Source organism: Microtus pennsylvanicus, chromosome 9, assembly GCF_037038515.1.
Source record: "Microtus pennsylvanicus isolate mMicPen1 chromosome 9, mMicPen1.hap1, whole genome shotgun sequence".
Classification (NCBI taxonomy): Eukaryota; Metazoa; Chordata; class Mammalia; order Rodentia; family Cricetidae; genus Microtus; species Microtus pennsylvanicus.
Window position 1 is genome coordinate 89,056,898 of NC_134587.1, and position 21,642 is coordinate 89,078,539.

Genomic DNA, 21,642 nt, shown 5'->3' on the forward strand with positions numbered 1-21,642 from the left:
GAGAGTGGACCTGTATTATTGCATGTGCTATCCTTCTTTACCCACAAATAAGGTAGAGACATGATTCCTATAGAAAGCCTAGGGTCATCAGAAGATATTAAGTTGTGTATAAAATGGAAATTCTGCTGCATTAATTCATGCCTAGCATTCCGTTCAAGGAGATGGTAGGGATCTGGTTCCCAGTAGAATATTGTTATTCCGCATGCAAAATTCAAGTTACCTGCTCATTCAGAGTCATTTTACTGGGAGGTGTGGCAAATACGTTCTCCACAGGAAAACATAATGACAATACAGGAAATATTCCTTACAAATAAAAAAAAATGCTTGTCAACTGTCAACACTCTGTTTCAAAGACTAACTTCAACAATAAAAGTTATTTTCATCAGAACTTCCTCTTCCCTATGACTTACAAGCTTCTTGCTGGAAATTTAGGAGACTAAGAAAATTAGCATGACGTATGCTGTATTTTAGCTATTTAACTTGTAATGCTTAACCAGAATTCACACCTATTGAACACACTGTGATTTGACAGAAATGCTGACTGTAGGCTCCAATGGCAAATGAGTTTTTTGACAAATGAGTTGCAGAGGATTCACATAGAAATTTCTCTCATTCATGACTGTGTAGGGGCAAATCGTTAAGTATGTGAACACTGAAATGTTTTGGTATGTAATTTTATTCCCTTAGGGTACAGACAATTGGCCTAAATCCAGTTTCTAAATAAATATTCATTTGTTCCTCCCTAAAGTCACGCCCTTCACATTTTACTAATAAGAATGTTGTTTAGTAAAGCATGAGAAAGGTCAAAGCCTAATGAAACTGCTATTTTATCTTTGGATCCTCCTGAAGAAGAGCAAACATCATTAAGAATGTGCATTGTTTAGATGGATTGAAACAGTATCCAGTATGTCAAAACAAATAAATATATGATAATTAGTCCAGAGTTGAATTGTAAGATTGTTGATGAAACTTTAGATTGTGTAGGGCTAATTAAAAGGGCCAGTATTCCCTGAGATACATTTTCTTCTATGTAGATGATCTGATTAAAATACTATCTGAAAATAAATTCCTAAAAGATTTCCTGAAACTTTGTGCTTGAAAAATGTAATTTTTGTATTGACAATCTCGAAAAGCTTCTGAGGTAATTGTACATACATTTCATTTTTCTCTCTTCTGTTTTCTGAACACAATTGTTCTCAATGAGTTTAATTGACATTTAGTAATAGGATCTCACTGGCCTATCATTCCATGGATGTTAACGTGAGGAGTTACAACAGCCGACCCAGAAGCTGGGCACATTAATGGTATATGCCACAATGGCCCATACTTTTCTTTAGTACCAGGCAAGTCAATGTCAGTCTGCCTTTAATTTCACAATGGCTTTAGGAAAAGAACAAGATTTTCTCTGTCGAAGTCTGACATCCCAGAACACAATTGTGTCCTTCGATAAAATTTTCTTTGGCAGAACCATCAAAGGTAATACCCGTTGACTGACTCAGAGACTAGAGCACAGATTCAATTCTACCTGATGGTTCCCACAGTCTACCTCCAGTAAGGCACATGGGTTCTACATGAATGTAATTCAGGGAACTATATTTTCTTTTTTGTTATATAGAATAATATTTTTAGGATTTCAATAGGTGTTTTTACAATACACATAAAGTTATTATCATTTGTGTATGCAAATTAAATTCTCTATTTTGAATAAATAATATTCAATAAGTTGTTGTCTTCTTTAAAAATATGTATATCTGCAGCTCAGTGGATAAGAATTCCTGCTCAACACACAAGAGGACCAGGTTGGAGCCACCAGTACCAATGTAAAAAAGTCACCGCTGACTTTTTTTAAGCCTGGCATCAACAGTTTAAAGATAATTATATAATTATAAATTCATAGACACACACTTGTCATTAAAAATTTTTATGGAATACCCTAAGCCCTGAAAATATGTATGAAGGTGTCCTAGTCACTGGAAGAAAAATAAATTAGAGAAATGTCAACACTGAAAAATCACAGTGGCACGACAATTAATGAGGTTTTTTTTTGTTTGTTTGTTTGTTTCTTTATCTTCTAGAAGGCGATTAATTTTCTTTTGGTTAATCAGAGAGAGAAAGAATGAGATTATAGTTTTTAAAATGATGTATATGAAAAAGTTTTACATTTTTCTTGTAAAAGCTGTTGCCTCCAAACACAAATTCCCATTAGCAAGGACAGATTTATAATATTTATAAAACAATCCAGACATTCCTTCTAGAATAAATCTTTTCTATCTGGGATGGTTGCCAGGTTGTAGACACATGCTTATGACTCTGCAGACAATGTTAGTTTCATGTAGATCATTACTGTAGGCACAAATAAAATGTTAGAATTATATGAATTTTATATTTCCAATTGACAGAAAGCAAAAATGGCTGAATACTTGATAATATTTTCTATTTGTGTCATTTACTTCAATTTTTGAGAATATAGTATGACTATTTTGAGAAGTTCAGAATTTTGTCTCAGGATGTTCTCGTGTTTATTGGATTACCTCATTTCTTTTGATATTGCTTATGAAGTCTCCCCTTAAGAATACAGTGCTTTGAGTCTCTTTTAATGGTTATTTGTAAAGGACCTTGGCTTCTAGTGTGTAGATCAATGTGACAACACTGATACTAAGGAGAGGAACAAACAGGGTCTCAAAAAAGAAAGCTTGAAAGTTCTGAGCTCAAAAATTAATAAGGAAATCTTTTGTTATTACTTCATGTTTGGATGAAAGAAAGGACACGAAAATTGAATGTGCCTTTGCTTCCTGAACAGTGTAACTGCTATCAGGTATAAAGGAATCTTTTCAAATAATGGTAACTTGGGTATTTTGAGGTTATCTCAATAAAACCTGTGTTCTAAACACAAAGAAGCTCATAGTTTGCTAACTAAGGAAAGTGGGCCAATGACCTTATAACTTTATAGTACTTGAGGAATCCTTAGATTCTGAAGTTCCAGTGTCTTCCATTCAACTGATTGTCTTCAAAGGGAGTGCTGAGCTACGTGATAGATCGGAAGATGATCTGACTCAATCATAAGAGAGAACATTTCTGTTAAAAAATCTGCACCACTGCTGGACAGAGTAGCTCATGTCATTAGTTCCAGAGCACGGTAGGCAAGTCAGGTAGATCTCTGTGTAATCAAGTAAACTATAGCTCTTCTGTGAGTTCCAAGCTAGCGGAAGATAGATAGTGAGAGACTGTCCTTAAAAAAAATAGTGAAAACATTCTGCAACACTAATAATAAAATACCATTTAGAAACTAATTCTATTGGTTCACTTCTGGGAATTCATCCAAAGGGAATGATAGAAGCTGCAAATATCTACAAAGGTGCTCATTATGGCATTACCACTAATAGAGAAAAATAGAAGACAAGGTAATTGTTTAACTCTGGTGTATGTGTAGCATCAAACTGTAGAATGGGAGAACATCATACTGAACCCCACACATGGATATGGATGGCATTTTGCAAAGCAAAATAAAAAGTAACCAACAAAGCCATGTATACTATGTATAATAAAATGTGACTAATCCAATAATTTGAACCATAAAATACTTCAACATCAAAAATTCTTTGATCTTAACTGGGTGTCTCAGGTATGAAATTTTTCATTTGGTCTCATCATAAAAATATTGTGTAAATTTACTCTCATACTATCTCTCAGTGTCTTTGTTTTTTATTTCTATGCCTCTGTCTCGCTCTGTGTGTGTGTGTGTGTGCATGTATGTTTGCAGATATGCATGTGTATGGCATAAAAAACTTTTAGATTTGATACTCATCCTAAAGTATTTTACTATGTATTTGTAAAATATTCCTGTATAGAATAAAAAATAAGACTTTCTATAGACTACATTTCAGAAGCATTTCTCAGATAAGATTAGATTTTCAAGTGGAAAGAGATAGAAGCTCCTACATACTCAGCTCTCAGATAGTTCTACTAAGGAGTCATCACTTATGGTATATGCAGAGTGTGGACACTGCCTTAGAAGTCCAGAAGGAAAACTTACATATGTTAACAGTGGAAGCACAGTGAGGGGACAATGAGTGAAGACATACGAAACAAGGCGGTTTAGTTAATGTTCCTCATGAGGAATGGGAGTGTGGCACAAGAGAGAAAGAGAGCACCATGGACATTAATAGCTGGTCTCTAGCCTCTGCTGTGGATGTGTCTCCCTACTAACCCATCTGAAAGAAGACAAAGGGCAGAGAAGCACTGAGGTTTCTGGCACAGAAAAGAGGACAGACAAAGGTTAACCTAAAGAATTGAGGTGTAACTTCGAGTTGTAGTCTTGGTTTTAAGCAAAATGAGTCTCCTTTGTGCTCAGAAACAGGGCAAATCCACATTATGAGCTCATGGAGACAGCATGTATAAGGCCAGGTCATGCTTAAGTCAGACAAAGTCCCAGAATAGAGGAATAGAGCTTGTAAGAAGTTCCATTCCTGGCCAAGAGGTAAATTACATTGATTGCTGCTGAGTGCAGGAAATTTTTGTTTATTTATTTTGTTACTTATTGAGAGAAAAGATGAAACTTGGTGGGAAAACAGATTGGGAAAGATTTGGGAGAAATTGAGAGAGGGGAATTAAAATGACCAATAAATATATTATAAAATTAGCAAACAAAATATAAAAACATTACTTAAATGTTAATAAAAGCAACTAGTGCCTGGGAATTCTGAAGAGTGAAAAGTAGCAAATACATTTTCCCAAGTTACTCTCTGGATGTGGTAGAGACAAACTTGTTAAATAGAGTTCATCTGGAGAAGGTGATAAACATATGACAAAAACTGTACCATCACATAAGCAAGTACAGGAAGACTAGGAGATAAAGGACTAGTGCTTCAAGATATAATCTTCTAAAAGGATGGAGAGAGAAAGAGAGAGAGAGACAGAGAGAGAGACACACACAGAGAGAGACACACACACACACACACAGAGAGAGAGAGAGAGAGAGAGAGAGAGACAAAGACAGAGACAGAGAGAAGCATGTCACTAGGTGGAGGGAAGAAGAAAGGAAAAGATAGATTGAAGAAAGAAAGGAGTGAATTAATTGAAACAGATTTCAAAGATTTGAAAAAACCCATAATAATATAACTGATTATTTCCACTTCAAATATTTATTTTAAAAAGTATTTGATATTAGATGTCATAGGTATGATAGTAACAAAATAGCATGGGAAATTACCCTGACTTCGAATGTATAAAAAATGGAATCAAAAATGAAAAAGAAGTGGGATAGAATGCAGCAATTAAGTATAATGTTCTTTTCCAATTATTTCTTGGTTGCTGTTTGGAGAGTTTAAAAAATCACAAGGAAATGGGGAAGGACCTTTGCTTATGACACGAAAACACATAGCACATGCTGATGGTTTTGAAGACTATGAGAGAGAGCACATTCCAAATGTAAACTAAGAAGTTTCTGCACTTTCAGTCTTCTAGAAAAAAAAAAAAAACATGCCTGATGAAATAATAAAATCGATTCTGAACTATCAACTTAAGGTTTACGGTATTCGACATAGCTGCAAGGTTCATAATAGATTTTTCTACCCAACTTCAAATCTGTAAACTTAGCTAAACCCATTGTATGGATGTCACTCCAAGTATAACCCGACTGATGTGATCATTTTGACATAACTATGCGATTTTTTTCAATACAGAGCTAAACAATATTGTTAAAACAATCAAGTAAATAAAACCCCCTAAAACCCAGCCATTTTTTCGTGATGAAATTAGGAAGTTTTAGATCAAGCAGCACGAATAAAAGCATTAGACATACTAACATGGATGATCAGACTGAAAAAAAAAAAAGAACTTTGTGACAACCAGTTTCAGAAACACAATTCAATAATAGGAGGAAATAGGACAACACGGAAGGATAAAAATGAATAAATATCAATGCTTTTCAATTCCTTGTTCGGAAAGCACTTATGTGTCAATCAGCAAGCTCTTGCAGGAATATTTTATTTTCTCTACTCACCAGAATTAGATGTCTATGTCCAAAAAAAAAAAAAAGAGACACGTGAAGCTTCAATTTTCTCAGTGGCACATGGACGTAGCATTAATCAAGCAGAAGTCTGTTTTTACAGTGAATAGCTCATGATTTGTAAACAATTTTCAGTTTTGCTTTTAAAAAAATTTAAGCTTCCTGTCAACTCTACGTTTATCCTGGCAAGTCAACTGGTGGGAGTCTGGCTTATTGAAACATTACCACATGCACTGTTACTTTGTTTTCTCTTCTCGTATTTCCGTGTGCAAGAATAAATCCTTAGAAGGAAATGGCACATGAATTTCCTTTTAGCTGGCAGAATGCTATTGACATTGTTCGAAAGGATCAAATGTCAGAAGCCCAGAATTAACCTCGAATTTGCCCTTCTGACTTGGGCCAAGCAAGTTTGTTCTCCGTTTTCCGATGAGAAACATAGCAATAATTCATTCTAATGTAAAATAATTGTTTGGCTAATATGTGAAAAAATGACAACCATGACAATATGAAAATGCAGGCTTGCCTTAAAGTCTTAATGGAAATTAGGAAGAAAGACGTGAACTGGATACCACAGAAGATATTTAATAGATATAATATGTTTAAAGATCAAAATACCAAGTTATAGTAGCATTAAGATTTTTCTCACATAAAAGAGAGGTGGAATGGGAATATAATGAAAGGGAAGAGCAATATGAATATAGAAATATTACACTAATTATGAAACAGAAACAATACTGCCTTCAGAGTTCATACTAAGGCATGACACCCAAGAAATAATCATAACATCTTGCTTTTAAGTTAAGTAATAATAAATGCTTACAGCCTGTAAATAAAACTAAAAAATTACTGATGAGCCAATCTTCATCAATTCAAATATTACATCACTGGGTTAGTTTGAGGAGAAACTATAGCAAAATGGAGGTGATATTCCCCAAAGAGGGCTGGTTCAAGGCTTTAGTATGTTATATAGATGACTAAAGTTCAGGGTACCCTGAGTAGAGATATTGATGGACAAGAACAGAAGATCTTTATCAAAGATACATGATCATTTCCTTTTGAAGTGTATCCATAACTTCACATGGTAGTTACCAAAACAAACATGTGGCTAATTGAGCAATGTTACCTGACCATGACAGCACAGCCCTTTAGGTAGACATTGATTAAGGGGTGGAATATCCTTCTAACAATTAATAAACAGTAACTGCAATGAGATGTGGAAGTGCCCACAAAATACCAGTAAGCCTGTCCACTGTGTTTGCAGATGGACTTCAGCAACAGAACACAGCTCCAAGGTCTAGAATGAAGCATCAATACTACCCCTTTGTTGAAATTTCTGTATCCTGTTCAGACAGTACACTCTACGAAACCTTGACGTACATAAAAGAAAACAAAGGAGCCTTCCAGAAATTTAAGCACTAATCCAATGGAGCATTGAGGGCTTTGCTTGATCTTGGCCACACAGAACTAAAGATTTTCTCACAAATTTGAAGAAGGAAACACTGAAAATCATTCTCAGCACTTTTAAAGTCATGCTGCAAGATAGATACTGCTCTACCTAGTTTGACAACTGCTTAAAATATCTCAAAGAATTGTAGAGAGCATGCTCAAGGTCACAAAGCTCTTAAGAATGGGAGCTAGGTCTACAATGGAATAATTAAGCCGAAAAATACATCTCTGTGTTACATAGAAATAAAATGGAAATGTTTGCAAGCTTCCCCTTTATTGTGCAATGTTCTTTAAACAGTGGTTTCAACTTCTAACCATATGTTTACAACAATCAACATTAAACTCACTCAAAGAAGTTCCCTGTCATTTCAACACAAATAATGTCCACCACAGTATGGAAATGTTGTGAACTATGCTTTTAAATGTAAGGTTTTAGTCAGTTACTCAACTGTTTTAGGAGCTTAGATCAAAGCAGTACAGGGTTTTTCAAAGCAACAGGAAGAGGTGTCTTGAAGTTGCAAAGCACTAATAGAATATATTTGTTTGCTAAGCACATTTATAACCTGACATGACAGTCAGCATGCTGTATAACAGGCTGAAGTCCTGACGTTGCCTGATGGTGAAAATATCACAACATAAATACGAAATGATGAGGCAGAGCACACAGGCACGGTGCATTAACTTGCTGATCTGAACTCTTAAGAAAATTATACACAGAAAATTTATGCCATTGTAATTAGAAGCAGGCCTCACATACTGCAAAGAAAAGGCTTCCCTTTTGGGTTCAGAATTTAAAGTTATAAATGTAAGAAAGAAATGTGGGTGATGTAGTATCAACAAATTCAGCAAGTCATAATTAAAACCAAGAATGCATGTTTGTTGATCCTGGAAGATCTTCATCAGTCTGTTAAAGACATCCAGCATGATGTGTCAAAGAAACAAAGACTTTGTTTTTTAGGCTATAGATGTTGATACCATCAGGATGTTTTAAACATTTAGGGACAATATCAGGGTGAGAAAAAGCCACATGGACTCATCATTTCTCCAAGAGTAATTAAGAATAAATCATCTTTGATATAAATGCTCGGTTACTTGTAAGCTTCTAGAAGTAATGGAAATAAGTATAACGAAGTGGAGCCAATATTATAATTTAATCCAGAGTTGGAACCAATCTATTACTTAATTTAATAGTATATGTATATTCAAGTAAAGAAAATACAGTCTTCTTGCTAAGCAATGACCTGGGCTCACAACCTTTTTTAGCTTTCAAAATAACTAAATTAATAACTAACTAAATTCAACTGTACAATAAAGAGAAAGACAACACCAATCCAAAAAAAACAACCTGTGACCATGACCCATTACTAGTAATGTCTTTGAGAATTACATATCTCCAATCTGATCCAAAACAAATGCAATCGAATGGCACTGTGTCTTCTCTTACTTCAACAGAAGCTCACCAAGTTAATTAATATTTCTTAGTAACAAAGAAAATGTGCTTGTCTGTCCTTGTTACCTAAAGTTAGCATCATGCACAATAATCTAGAGTTTAAGATAATTAATGCTATCTACCCCTGCTTTTGAACAGCACGGCTGTCACCCACAGGGCTTTAAAATTAATATGTTCTTTGAGACTATAAATCAGAGATTATGATACTATCATAGAATATTTCTTTTAAAAAAAAGCACTTACCTTTTGAAAGGAAAACAGGCTCTGGTAGCAATATACCTGTTAAAATAAAACATATTCATTTGTACTCAGTAAATAATAGAAAGAAAAGTTATTTTTATACTTGGCATCATTGCTGAGCAACTTTGTAAAAACTTTTTTTCTAATCTCATTTACTTTTCTCTGAAAAATGAAAATCACCTCTTTGGTCTCTTTGGTTGTAGTAATTAAATGCTTTTCTGCTCAATGCATGTGCACCCAAACCTCAAAAGCTAATGAGTTTCATGTTTGAGAGCAAAAACAGAAATTACCAAGCACATTATCCAGGTCATGGGTATAGACTGGAGCATATTCCACCCAGGGAGTGTAATGAAAAGCATGAGAATTAACATCTACACAAGAAATTATAAGGGTTAGCTGCAGTGGATAATTTGATTTCTATCAAATAAAAATAAAGCATCACCAGAGAGTTCTGGTTAACATCAAATGTACTATTTTAAGCATTTAGTCACTGCAATGTCTTATATATGTTTCAATGAACATATATAAGACATTAAAGCTTATATTTTATTTTTAATTTATTTATAATTAAAGCTTGAGAGATTTATTTCTGAAAGTTTACGATTATCACTGAGCAACAATAGTCAAAAGTCCATGTCGTATGCTGCATGTCATATAGTACCTCGAACAAACTTTGGCTCAGTAGAGTAGTTAGTGCCTATCAGAAGCAAGGGGTGACTTCCGGAGACCAAGGAGTAAGCAATGACGGTGGAACCAATTTTAATGGCACTTTATTTCCCAGAGCATGTGAATTGTTATCTCAGAAAAGAGAAGTTATGAAATGCAATTTCTCCAGAAACATTACATTGTATACAAAGTTACTCACAGGCATGTTTCTCCACTAACATTCCTCACCATTGCTGGCATGGATGCTCAACAAGTTTGAATTTGTTATTATATTATTTCTGTGTGTACATATATGAGTCTAATTGTTGTTATATCTTCAGACATGTAAGATCCAACCCTCAGAAGAGTGATAGCTTTTAGATACTAATTTGCAAACTGGGAATGTTCTGGTGGGAAAACTCATCTGAGTTCACTTGAGTGTTAAATTGTCAGGGCAGCAAAACTGCTGCTCAATCTCCCCTTAGATTGGCTGGCTAATAAGATTGGGCAAAGGAGGGGTACCCTGGCGAGCTGGCAAGGCTACCTGGCAGGTCTCCTCCCCATGGAATCCCAAGTTTTCCCTCCAAGGGCCTCTGAGCAGAGTCATTAGCTTGTCCTTTACTATTCAGTCTTTGCTGTCCCAGAAGCATTTAAGGAAAACACTCGTTAAGAGTCAATAAAACAATTAGCGCAAAGGTTTTCTTGTCTGTAGAGATGACTTCTCCACACTTTTGCTTTGATATGAATACACACCATCAGAGCAACAAATATTGATTCTTCCAGGTTTGACACTGATAATTCCTACAAAAGAAACTTGCTTAACAAACAAATGAGCAGGAATTCAGCTGCATCTGTTTCTCCTGTTACTGTGATTTTCCAAAGGTATCTAATTATGATTGTCACTGTGTGAGGTTTCCTCAGTTCTCTTCCTCTTCATGTGTCTACCCAGCTCTAATCTCTCCATAGATGTCAGCGTATTGGTTTCTCATTGTAAGAAGCATATATAAATATCCCCGATCCTATATTTGTATCAACCATGACATGGATGTGAAAAGGCTTGACATGATCCCAAAACTGTTCAGCATGCACAGCCCTGTCAATCCTCCAGTTTAGTTGCACTCATCCTAATGTGCAGACACTGGCCTTCCTCTTCTTCCTGAATATAGCATCCCTCTTTTTCAGTTTCAAGCCTAGGACATCATTAAACAAATATTAAAATAAAATCAAACATTCGATAGCAAAAAAAATGAGGTGTAAATCTAAAAGCTTCATTTTCAGTTGATCTTGTTTGCTCATTATCATGCATTCATCATCTAAGTGATGGGTTTCACCTTGATGTTTTCATACATGTTCATCCTGCACGTTTGTCATATGGCTCTTTTGCCTCCCAGATAGTTTCCTTTCTTGCTTTCTTGTTTTGCATTGTTTCTGCTCATATGAGGAAAACATGTGTTCTCTCTCTCTCTCTCTCTCTCTCTCTCTCTCTCTCTCTCTCTCTCTCTCTCTCTCTCCTTCCTTCCTTCCTCCCTCCCTCCCTCCCCCTCCTTTTTTCCTCCACTTTCTTCTCTCTTTCTCTATCCCTCTACAAAATTCCAAAAATCCATTTGAAATGAATCAAGAGCCTGAACATAAAATCTTACCAACTTTTTTTTTATTTTTCTATTCAAAAATTTACACTCCCTCCTCTCCTATATTTCCCCTCCTGCTCCAACTTTTGAACCACTATCAGGATTTCCAATGTTCCTTCCCTTGAATGCTTTGCTGGGTCCTCCTACAATGTAGTCATGATCATTTGCTCAATTTTCTTGCTCTAACACTGGGGAGATATTGTGATCCCATATTAGTTTCACAGTTGACGAAGGATACATAAAATTTACTTTCCATACCAGGGAGAGTTTTGAGAGGTAAAGAAGGAAGTAAGAAGAGAGAATCTCAACAGCTAAAGTGATCCAGGACTGGTCTGTATGAGGAAATCAGTTCCTTATGTAACAACTCTTTGGAGATATATTATCATTTACATTGAAGACTTGAACACTCAAGTTTTTAAGGAGACAACATAGTAAAATTGAGGAGCCTTTCCCTAAACACAAGCAAAAAAAATGAGAGCAATACACTTATAAAGGTTTAAATCACTAGCCCATGGCATTAATCAATGGCACCAAGCAAATGACATATTAACTCTTTTTCTGGGAAGGTCTGTGTTGAAAATTCTCAGGTTCTTGCCAACTACTCTCTCATCAGCAATACATTCACCTTCATGAGCTGTTTCTTAGCTAAATTTTGCAACAGCTAACATTTGGATATTTTACCCTCTTGTATTGATGGTGATCCAGACATGAGGGCTGTAGACTAGGCATAAATCATGACCCAGATATAACAATAAAGCTGAAGTAGACACTAAGAAATTAAAAGACCTTGCTACCTCCTTGTCTATTAGGTAAATCAACAAAAAGTTCTGAGAGGTAATTTTAGTGTCAAGCTTGAACAGTATGGGTAAATAACAATATGATTTCCTTTCAAAAGTGCAGTCTGCACAGGGCAGGCTCCAAAGCTCTATAGACTGAAAACTCAAACAAAAAACAAAGCAACAACAACAACAACAATAATAACAAATGTGAAGTTTACACTTCAGAGATAGGTCATGAAGCAGGAGTTTTGTATGAACCCCAGAGCTCTTAAATGACACCTCAATACTTTTAGTTCCATTCTCTTGTTGGGTTCATTCTCTTTGTTTGTGGGTATGCCTGGTAAATAAATACCTGGTAAATAAAGGTCTTGTGCCCCCTTTTTTTGTCTGGCATTGAAAAAAATGTGGTTTGAAATTTTTGTTGAGAGTGTGTCAATTAAAACTATTCAATTGAAAATAAGTAGGAAAAGATCAAAGATACAAAAACCTGACACTCTACATTTCTGCCAAGTATATATTTTTGACATATTCATAGAAGCCCTTGATGAAAGACAAAGAGTCAAACTTTTAGTTCCAGATCATTACAGTGTGTTGAAATGTTCCAAATATTTTAGACTGAAGGAAAATAGATGAACATTTAAGTGGAAAAACTAATTTATGACTTTCAAAGACATGTAAGACATAGCTGGAATGGAAGCAGTGGACAAATCAGGCCTGTTAAGGCGTATGTACACATGCCAATAATGTAAACTGTGGTATTCTTAACTGGTGCTATGACATTGAGATATGAAAAAGAGAGAGTCTGCAAGGATTAAAGAGCATAATTGGCAGATATTTTGACTTTCTAAAAACAGAGGTTTATAGAATATATTTCTGAATAACTCTGACTTTTTGCATAAATGATAAATCCATCATTTACCAAATGAGGGGTTATGATAGATATAGGGTAAAGCAAAGATGGAAAAATGAGTTTGTGCTCAAATTTCTAAAGTTCAGGACATATCTCAATAGCAAGATCAACACCCTGATATGTATTGAGATATGTGTTGAGCTAGCTACTGATATATATGTATGTGTGTAGGGTAAATAGAAATACTGATGATAAATAATACACAGATGTGATGACATACTTCTCTTAATTTATAATAGAGGAAATCAATATAAAGAGATCAGTTTGAAGATATTATAAGGACTATGTGGTGGAGGAAAGATTTTTACCTTATATCCTTCACTCTGGATGCTATTCCTCACAGAACTGACTTTGTAACTTGACACACATGCAGCTAGGTACATCAGTTTATTTTGTAAAGCAATGAGACCATGTAGTGCTCTGATTACCTCAATTAGCTATGCATTTTAGGTTTAGTAAAGATGAAAGAGAAGTGCATCAATGAACATTTTAGCTCACCTTGGTGGAAAACCCTTTGGGAATTAGTCGGGAGTGGGTCAATAACTCATAGCAAAGCAAAATGTAAATGGGTTATGTAGCCCTGCCCTACAAGTCAACACTGATTTACTTAATTAGGGAACAAAAAACCACGTCCCTGTCCATTTGGATAGAGGACAGTGATATGAAGCATGAAAAAGAGCCAGGTGGCTCTCACAGTTGATCTGGGTTTCTAGAAAGACCTTTATTCCCAAGGTTTTCTTTTTTCTTCTTCTTCTTCTTGGTTTTTTATTTGTTTTTCTTTCGGTTTGGCCTCTGATGTTCTTTTAATATAGATTTTTATTTGTGCAGCTCAAGGCTGTTATGTGAATCCATTGTAGCAGAATGTGGGAAATCATAAGCCTTTTGTGAAAATTACCATGGTTCATTGTACTTATAAACAGCAAGTGTCCTCCCTATGATAGAAAGGACAATTAATGGGCTTTTGTGATCATTTTAGTTTTAAACTTTGTTTATATTGGTTTATTTGGATTGTTAATTATCACCAAACTTGAAAGATTATCTGAAATCAAAGCATGTCATGAAATGTCTGTTTTGCTTATACTTAGAAATGGACAATTACATCACCAAAAACCATTCTTAGATAATTTACTTTTTGGTTTTCATCTTCCCCAACACTAATATGCACACACATGGTAGCGTATTCATCTAAAGTCCTTCATTCTCATAAATGATAAAAAGAGAATTTGCCATGCATAATACAAGGCAGAAATACACTGAAGTTAATGAAGTGTTGAAACTTGGTTAATTGTGTAAAATATAGAGCAGTGAGACAGCTTATAGAATTCTAAATAGTTATACAAGATACCAATGGTTTGTCCCTTTAAAACTCTAAATTTCTTTTGAAATTTTATTGTATTTTGTGTATCTAAAGTATTGATATTACAAATTCTAACCTGGGAGCTGCATTGCCTGAATCTACTTGGCAGCTTAATACTTAATCTAATTATATTTGATATGCAATCTTTCTTTCTCTATTTGGATGTGTTTAGGCTTTTAGAAAGAGAAAAATCATATTTACTGTTTTACAACTCTTAGAAAGAAACTCTGCGCAGGTAAGTGGAAGTTTGTGGATAGCAACATATAGTCTCCCATGTGTACCAAGTATTATATTTGCAGCCAGTCTACTTCTCTCTTTTAGCTATAGAAATTAACAAATAATACTTATACCATAACCTTATGATTATCTAAAGAAGGAATGATCGAAAGAACTCAGCTGTGTAGAAATACAGAGAAAATCAAATAACATGCAAAATATGAAGGGCAGATAAATATCTTAAATTCTAAGCACAAGAACAGAAGAATCCTGGCTAGGGAGACTGCAACATAATGTTGCAGAAGGAATAAAGGAAACACTCTTCCTCTAAGTGGCTTATAATCTATTCAGAATGTAAATAGAAATAAATACTGTTGGGGTGGTTTGGAAGAAAACACCCCCCCCCAAAGGGAGTTCCACTGTTATGAGTTGTGGACTTATTAGAGTAAGTGTTGCCTTGTTGAAGGAATTGTGTCCTTGTGAGGGTGTGCTTTGAACTCGCCTATGCTAAATCTGTATCCAATGCCACAGTTAACTTCCTATTGTCTGCAGATCAAGATGTAGAAATCTAGGCTCCTTTTCCAGCACTATGTTGACCTACATGCTGCTATTCTCCAACAAGGAGATAATGAACTAAACCTCTAAAACTATAAGAGAACAACTACAATTAACTACTTTCCTTTATAAGAGTTGCTGTGTCCTCGTGTTCTCCTCCTTGCTTCCTTTCTCCCCTACTACTCTCCCTGTCTCTCCACTTTACTGAAGAGATCTTGTCTACTTCCCCTTCTCTGGGGGATCCATTTTGGTCTCTCTTAGGGTTCATCTAATTATTCTTTGCTTTATTTATAATAGCCACTTATGAGTGGGTATGTACCATGTTTGTCTTTCTGTGTCCATGGAAGGCCTCACCTTCTACGAAGAGTGGATGGGGAGGGAGAAAATGGGGGGAGTGGGAGGACAGAAGGGAGAGGGAACTGGGATTGTTATGTAAAATAAGATTGTTAAAAAAATAAAAAGTGTTGCCATGGGCCATGGTGTCTTTGTATAGCAATTGAAACTCTAACTAAAACAACTGCATTACTTTGCATAGAATATTACCTTAGTTTAGATTTCTTTTCCTATCTCCCCCTTCCTCCCTCCCTTCATCCCTCTTTCCCTCCCTCTCCTATTCTCTCTCTATTTCTTTTTTGAGACTGGTTTCTCTGTGTAACTGCCCCTGCTTGTCCTGTAACTCACTCTACAGACAAAGCCGGGTAGAATTCACAGAGATCAACCCATGACTAAGTACAGTACTGGGATTAAATGTGTGGGCCGGGCTCTGACAACCTGGCTACATCAACCTTTCCAAAGGGTCGTGATGATGTTCTTTGTTCATTCTGGATTTCCCAGACAAAATGAGCTGCCTGTGATAGCACTGCTTGTTAAAAACATAGTTCGAGGTCAAAATTATTTGGAACAATTCCTTTGTATGCTTGAATTTTGAAGTATTTCACAAATATTTTATATGTATAATAAAGGCCAAGGTATGGACATATTTTCATAATTCTTTGCAAATGAATGGTTCTCGTATTTCTCTTTGGGCTCCCATCGTCTCTCAGAAAATCCTTGTGTGATAGTAGCAGTCTTCTCTTAAATTACAAGTGGAAGACTCTAGATGACATTCATAAATTCAATAAAAGGTTTGAGCTGAGATGGCATAAGCTAAAAGTAGTAAGAAGTGGTAAATTAATGTTAAAAGACCTTTAGTGAGTGGTTGTAGATGCTTGCTATATTTCCGTGAAGATTATAAAAAGGTGTCACTCTTTCAGTTCAAGACTATATGAAATGATACCTGCAGAGAGATGGAATTTAATATGTTCTGACAAGCTATGACTATGTATAATGACAACAGACTATATTATAAAATTTGTTAGTAATATCTTGGCCTAATTATTGTGAACTTTAATCTTATTTTAACTTCTAAATAAGTCTTTGATTTTTTTCACTTACTTGTCTTAATATATTATGATGTATCCTCAGCTTCTATTTTTATACACTCCCATTTCAATTTTGCATCTCTGCCCACCTATATTCACATATAAGCAAGTACGAAGAAATAAAATTATAAGGGACCAAATGTGGTTGAGAGAATTATCCTAAACTACCTATATTGATATATTTGCCCATTGTCCATTTAATTAGCAGTTACTATTGATAAAATCTAAGTGCAAGATGGATAATTACCCCCTTCTGGGTTCTGAGCTGTCCATTTACCCATGGTTTTCAGTAATTACTGGTTCCTTCTCTGTTCAGTGTGTAGGAACATCCCTTCTAAAGAAGAGGATTGTGCATTGCCTATTAAAGTTATTGCAAGCCTCTCAGAACTGAAGTAAATGCACTCACAAATAGCACTTCCAATGAATAATGCTGAAATCAGACTTTTCCCCCCATTGCCAGTGCCTCAAGTAGTTGGCTCCTTTCCCATCAGCTACTTTGTAACTGTGAATATGACAACATGACGGTGATTCACAGATGTCAAAATATGACTAGCAGAGAAAATCTGTGTTCCAGATGTGATAAGGTGAGGACAGCAGAATGCGCAGCCTCAGGTGATTTCCACAAAGACTCCGACAGACAGAGGGTTCACTATCTATACTATGCAGCCGCCAACTCTAATAACCCGGTAAGGTTAAGCAAGAAATGCAAATGGATGAAAAAAAACTGGGTTGCACAGTAACATTTTAAGCTGATTTGAGAGGTATATGCTTGAAAAAGCATACACCTCAGCCTTGGAGAATGCCTTTTGTTATGTTCAACACACAGTGAGCTAGAACTAAGAAAAAATACATAGAAATTATGAATGCTTTTGCAAATTCCTTCACCAATCCTACAACCTTATAAACTATGCAGCAGGAACGGAAATAACAGCTTGCTTCTTGTTTTTATCACAATATTTGGAAATGTATTTCAAATGTACATATGCTTCATAGATTAGGGGTTATAGTTACACATCTATGGAACAGAAAAAAATAGATCGTGAGCATGTATCATAGAAACAGCTGCCATACGTTCATACAAAGCATTCAAACTTGCATTGCAGTACTCAGAAATAATAGAATCACAAATTATACAAGATTATCATGACTAGTTCTACACATATATCTATGTATATGCAACTCATAAATTCTGACTTTTGTCAAGCTTGATAGTCAGTTTAATTCATGGGAATCCATTTATGGCTAAAATTTATACTTAAAAGTCAATCTTTCTGTGTTAAATCCAGAAAGAGGTTTATTAGACATAAAATAATATAAGTGTAAATTAGAACAACTTTACCCGGATGATGAAAAACTTAAGGGTATTTTCAGGTCAAACTTTGATTCTAAACACAGTGATCACAAATCAAAGTTGGAAATAAAAGCAAAAGTGCCAGTCTTTCCTCTAATTCAAAGTGTAATGACCTCACTTGGGTGGATGAACACACTTTAACCGCCATGACATCTGTTTGGGGGATGAAATTTGTAGATATTTCTTTATTTTTAAAACTGTTTCAGAATAAGTGGAAATAGATCTGTGGGGAATTTGGAAAATATTTTCACAAACTAGTGCAGATATGAAATGAATTTTAACATGAATCATTTCCTAGTTATCTTCAAAAATATTCTCGTCATTTTTTTTGATGGCAAGCTATAAATAAATTCCAAAGTTGTTTGCAGATGGCAAGCAGTCTGTGGGAAGGAGCCTTGCTTGTTTGCCATTGTTTTTCAAGAGGCAAGGGCAATGATAGTCACTTAGATTTTTAAGACGTTTTAAAGAATCAATTAGTGAATATTAAATGATTTGATGAGAACTGAAAATTTGAGAATGATTCATGATATTTACAAATTAAAGTATGCAGATTTAGTAACTCAGGAAATATAAACTGCCAGAGGCTAAGGGGATGGCTAAATGATTTAGAGTTTATCCAGCAATGAAGAGAATTATGAATAGTGAGTTTAAACTGTTAATCCATAGGAGGACCGGATACATGTGGCATCTTTCGTGTAGGAGGCCCTTCTGTTTATGTGTTGGTTTCATTGGTTAATGCACAAAGAAACTGCCTTGGCCTTTTGATAGGGCAGAACTTATGTGGGCAGGAAAAACAAAACTGAATTCTGAGAGAAAGAAAGCAGAGTTGGAGAGATGCCACGGATCCTCCATCTGAGACAGACGCTGGTTAAAATGTTTCCCGGTAAGCCAATGCCACGTGGCGATATACAACTTAATAGAAATGGGTTAAATCAAGATGTGAGAGTTAGCCAATGGGAGGCTAGAGATAACTGGTCAAGCAGTGATTTAATTAATACAATTTCTGTGTGGTTATTTTAGTGCTAAGCTAGTCTGGTGGCCGGGAAGAACAAGCGGTCCCCTCCCTACAACACACTTTGTTTGTAAGTCCAACTTCAGAATCAGAGACCGGCTATCTCTAGAACAAACTCTCTAACTAGACTAGCTATATTGGTGAGTTCTGGGTTTGGTAGAGAGACTCCAGCTCAATAATAAAAATAGAACAATGGGAGGGGGTGATACTTTTCACCAAACCTGCGCCTCCACATGCGTGTGCAGACATGTACAAATGCATCATCACATAAGTGTACATACATATACACAAAACCCTGCACACATACATACACACCAAAGCAGAAAAATAGAGCTATTTATAAAAAAGAAAAAGGCTATGAACTATTACATAAAAACTTATATACACACATACACAAAATAGAGCTATAAAGAACAAAGCTATCAACCATTACATGTTTTTCACATGTAAGTTAAATTAGATGAATTTACTTTGAATATTTTAAAGGATTACTTAAAATATCCACTTACCATCTTATTTCATTTACCACAGTGAAGGGGTAAATAAGCCCCTATCATGTTTATAACAAACATTAGAAAAAAATTTAATAAATGTTTGGATTGTATAATATATTGTATAACTGTATATTTCTGCTTATTCATAGTAACTCTATAAAACAAACCAACCTATTTTTCATCCCATGGTGCCTCCTCTCCTTAGCCATTTCAAATCCTGAGCAGCACATGTCTGTGTGACTCCATAGCATGCTGTTCACTAACACATGTCCATATACTCATTTCTAATAAACATGCTCTTATTCTTACTAATTACTTTCTGCTTGTTAAACATATTGAGTTCTGTTTGTGTACAATCTCACTTAAACAGGATCCTGTTACACCCATTTTTCAGAAAAGAACCTATGTGTTCGGATAAGCAATTACTTTACTTAAATGAATATATCAAGGAGATGAAAGGAAGGAAATAGCATTTTTGAAGCAGATAGAGAAAAATTTTGATTCATTGGATCTAAACATTAGAGAACCACTAAAAAATGTACTAGAAGTCAAACAAAAACATAAACTTTAGAAAGAAACCAAAAGATACAAACTTAATAATGTCTGTTTTTATTTCTGGATTAGCAATGAAAAATTTCAAAAATTATTTGAAGACACGAAACTTTTTCCTCTATCCTCCCTTAGCTTCATCCTTCCTATTCCCATCCTTAAGCCCTTTTATTTCTCTCCTCTTGTCCACTTGTCCACTGGTAATCTCATTTCCATTTCCACTTCACATTGGGAGTCATGCATCTCTGCGAGTAACTCTGGGATGAACTAGAAACCCAGTGCAATGGGAACTCCCAGGAATCTATGAGGGTGACCCTAGCTAAGACTCTTAGCAATAGTGGATATGGAACCTGAACTGACCATTACCTATAATTCGGTAAGACTTCTAATGGAGGGAATGGGACCCCAAACCAGCCATAAACTCAACAATCTACAATTTGTTTTCCCTGAAATATGTGCTGGCTTAAAGATGCTGCAGAAATTGTGGGAGTAACCAAAGACCTGTACAGCTGGAGACCCATAGACTGAGAGGGAACTCACCCTGATACCCAGGACCCAGAGGAGAAATACTCCAGAGAGCTAAGATAGAATCAAACATGAATGTCAAAAAAGAGTTAATGAACTGATTTTATTCTGCTATACTAATAAATTGATACCTAGCCCAACTATCATCAGAGAGGCTTCACTGAGCAGCTGATAAAAAGAGATGCAGAGACCTACAGCCAAACTTCTGGTAGATATTGGGGAATTCACTGTGAAAGAGGAGGAAGAAGGATCATAGGAGCCAGAGGGGTCAAGAATATTACAAGAAAGCCCACAGAACCAAACAACCTGGGTTCATAGGAGCTCAAAGTGACTGAACTGTCAACCAGAGAGCCTGCATGGGACTGACCTAGGCCTTCTTTACATACCTTATGTTGGCCTTATTGTGAAACTCCTGATAGTGGGAGCAGGAGCTGTCTTTGACTCTGCTGCCCTTACTTTTTGGGACTTTTTGATTCTAGAGGGGCTCACAGGTGTCCAGGGAGATGTCCCCAGCTAGTACCTGGAGCAACTGAGGAGAGGGAACCTGAAATGACCCTATCCTATAGCCATACTGATGAATATCTTGCATATCACCTTAGAACCTTCATCTGGCGATGGATCAAGATAGAGACAGAGACCCAAACTGGAGCACCGGACTGAGCTCTTAAGATCCAAATGAGGAGCAGAAGGAGGGAGAACATGAGCAAGGAAGTCAGGACCACGAGGGGTGTACCCACCCACTGTGACAGTGGAACTGATCTATTGGGAGCTCACCAAGGCCAGCGGGACTGGGACTGAATAAGCATGGGATGAAACCGGACTTTCTGAACATGGCGGACAATGAAGGCTGATGAGAAGCCAAGTTCAATGGCACTAGGTTTTGATCCTAATACATGAACTGGCTTTGTGGGAACCTAGCCTGTTTGGATGCTCACTTTCCTGGTCCTGGATAGAAGTGGGAGGACCTTGGGCTTCCTGCAGGGCAGGGAATCTGGACTGCTCTTCATTCTCGAGAGGGAGGGGGGAATGGAGTGGGGGGAGGGGGAGAAGGGGAGGG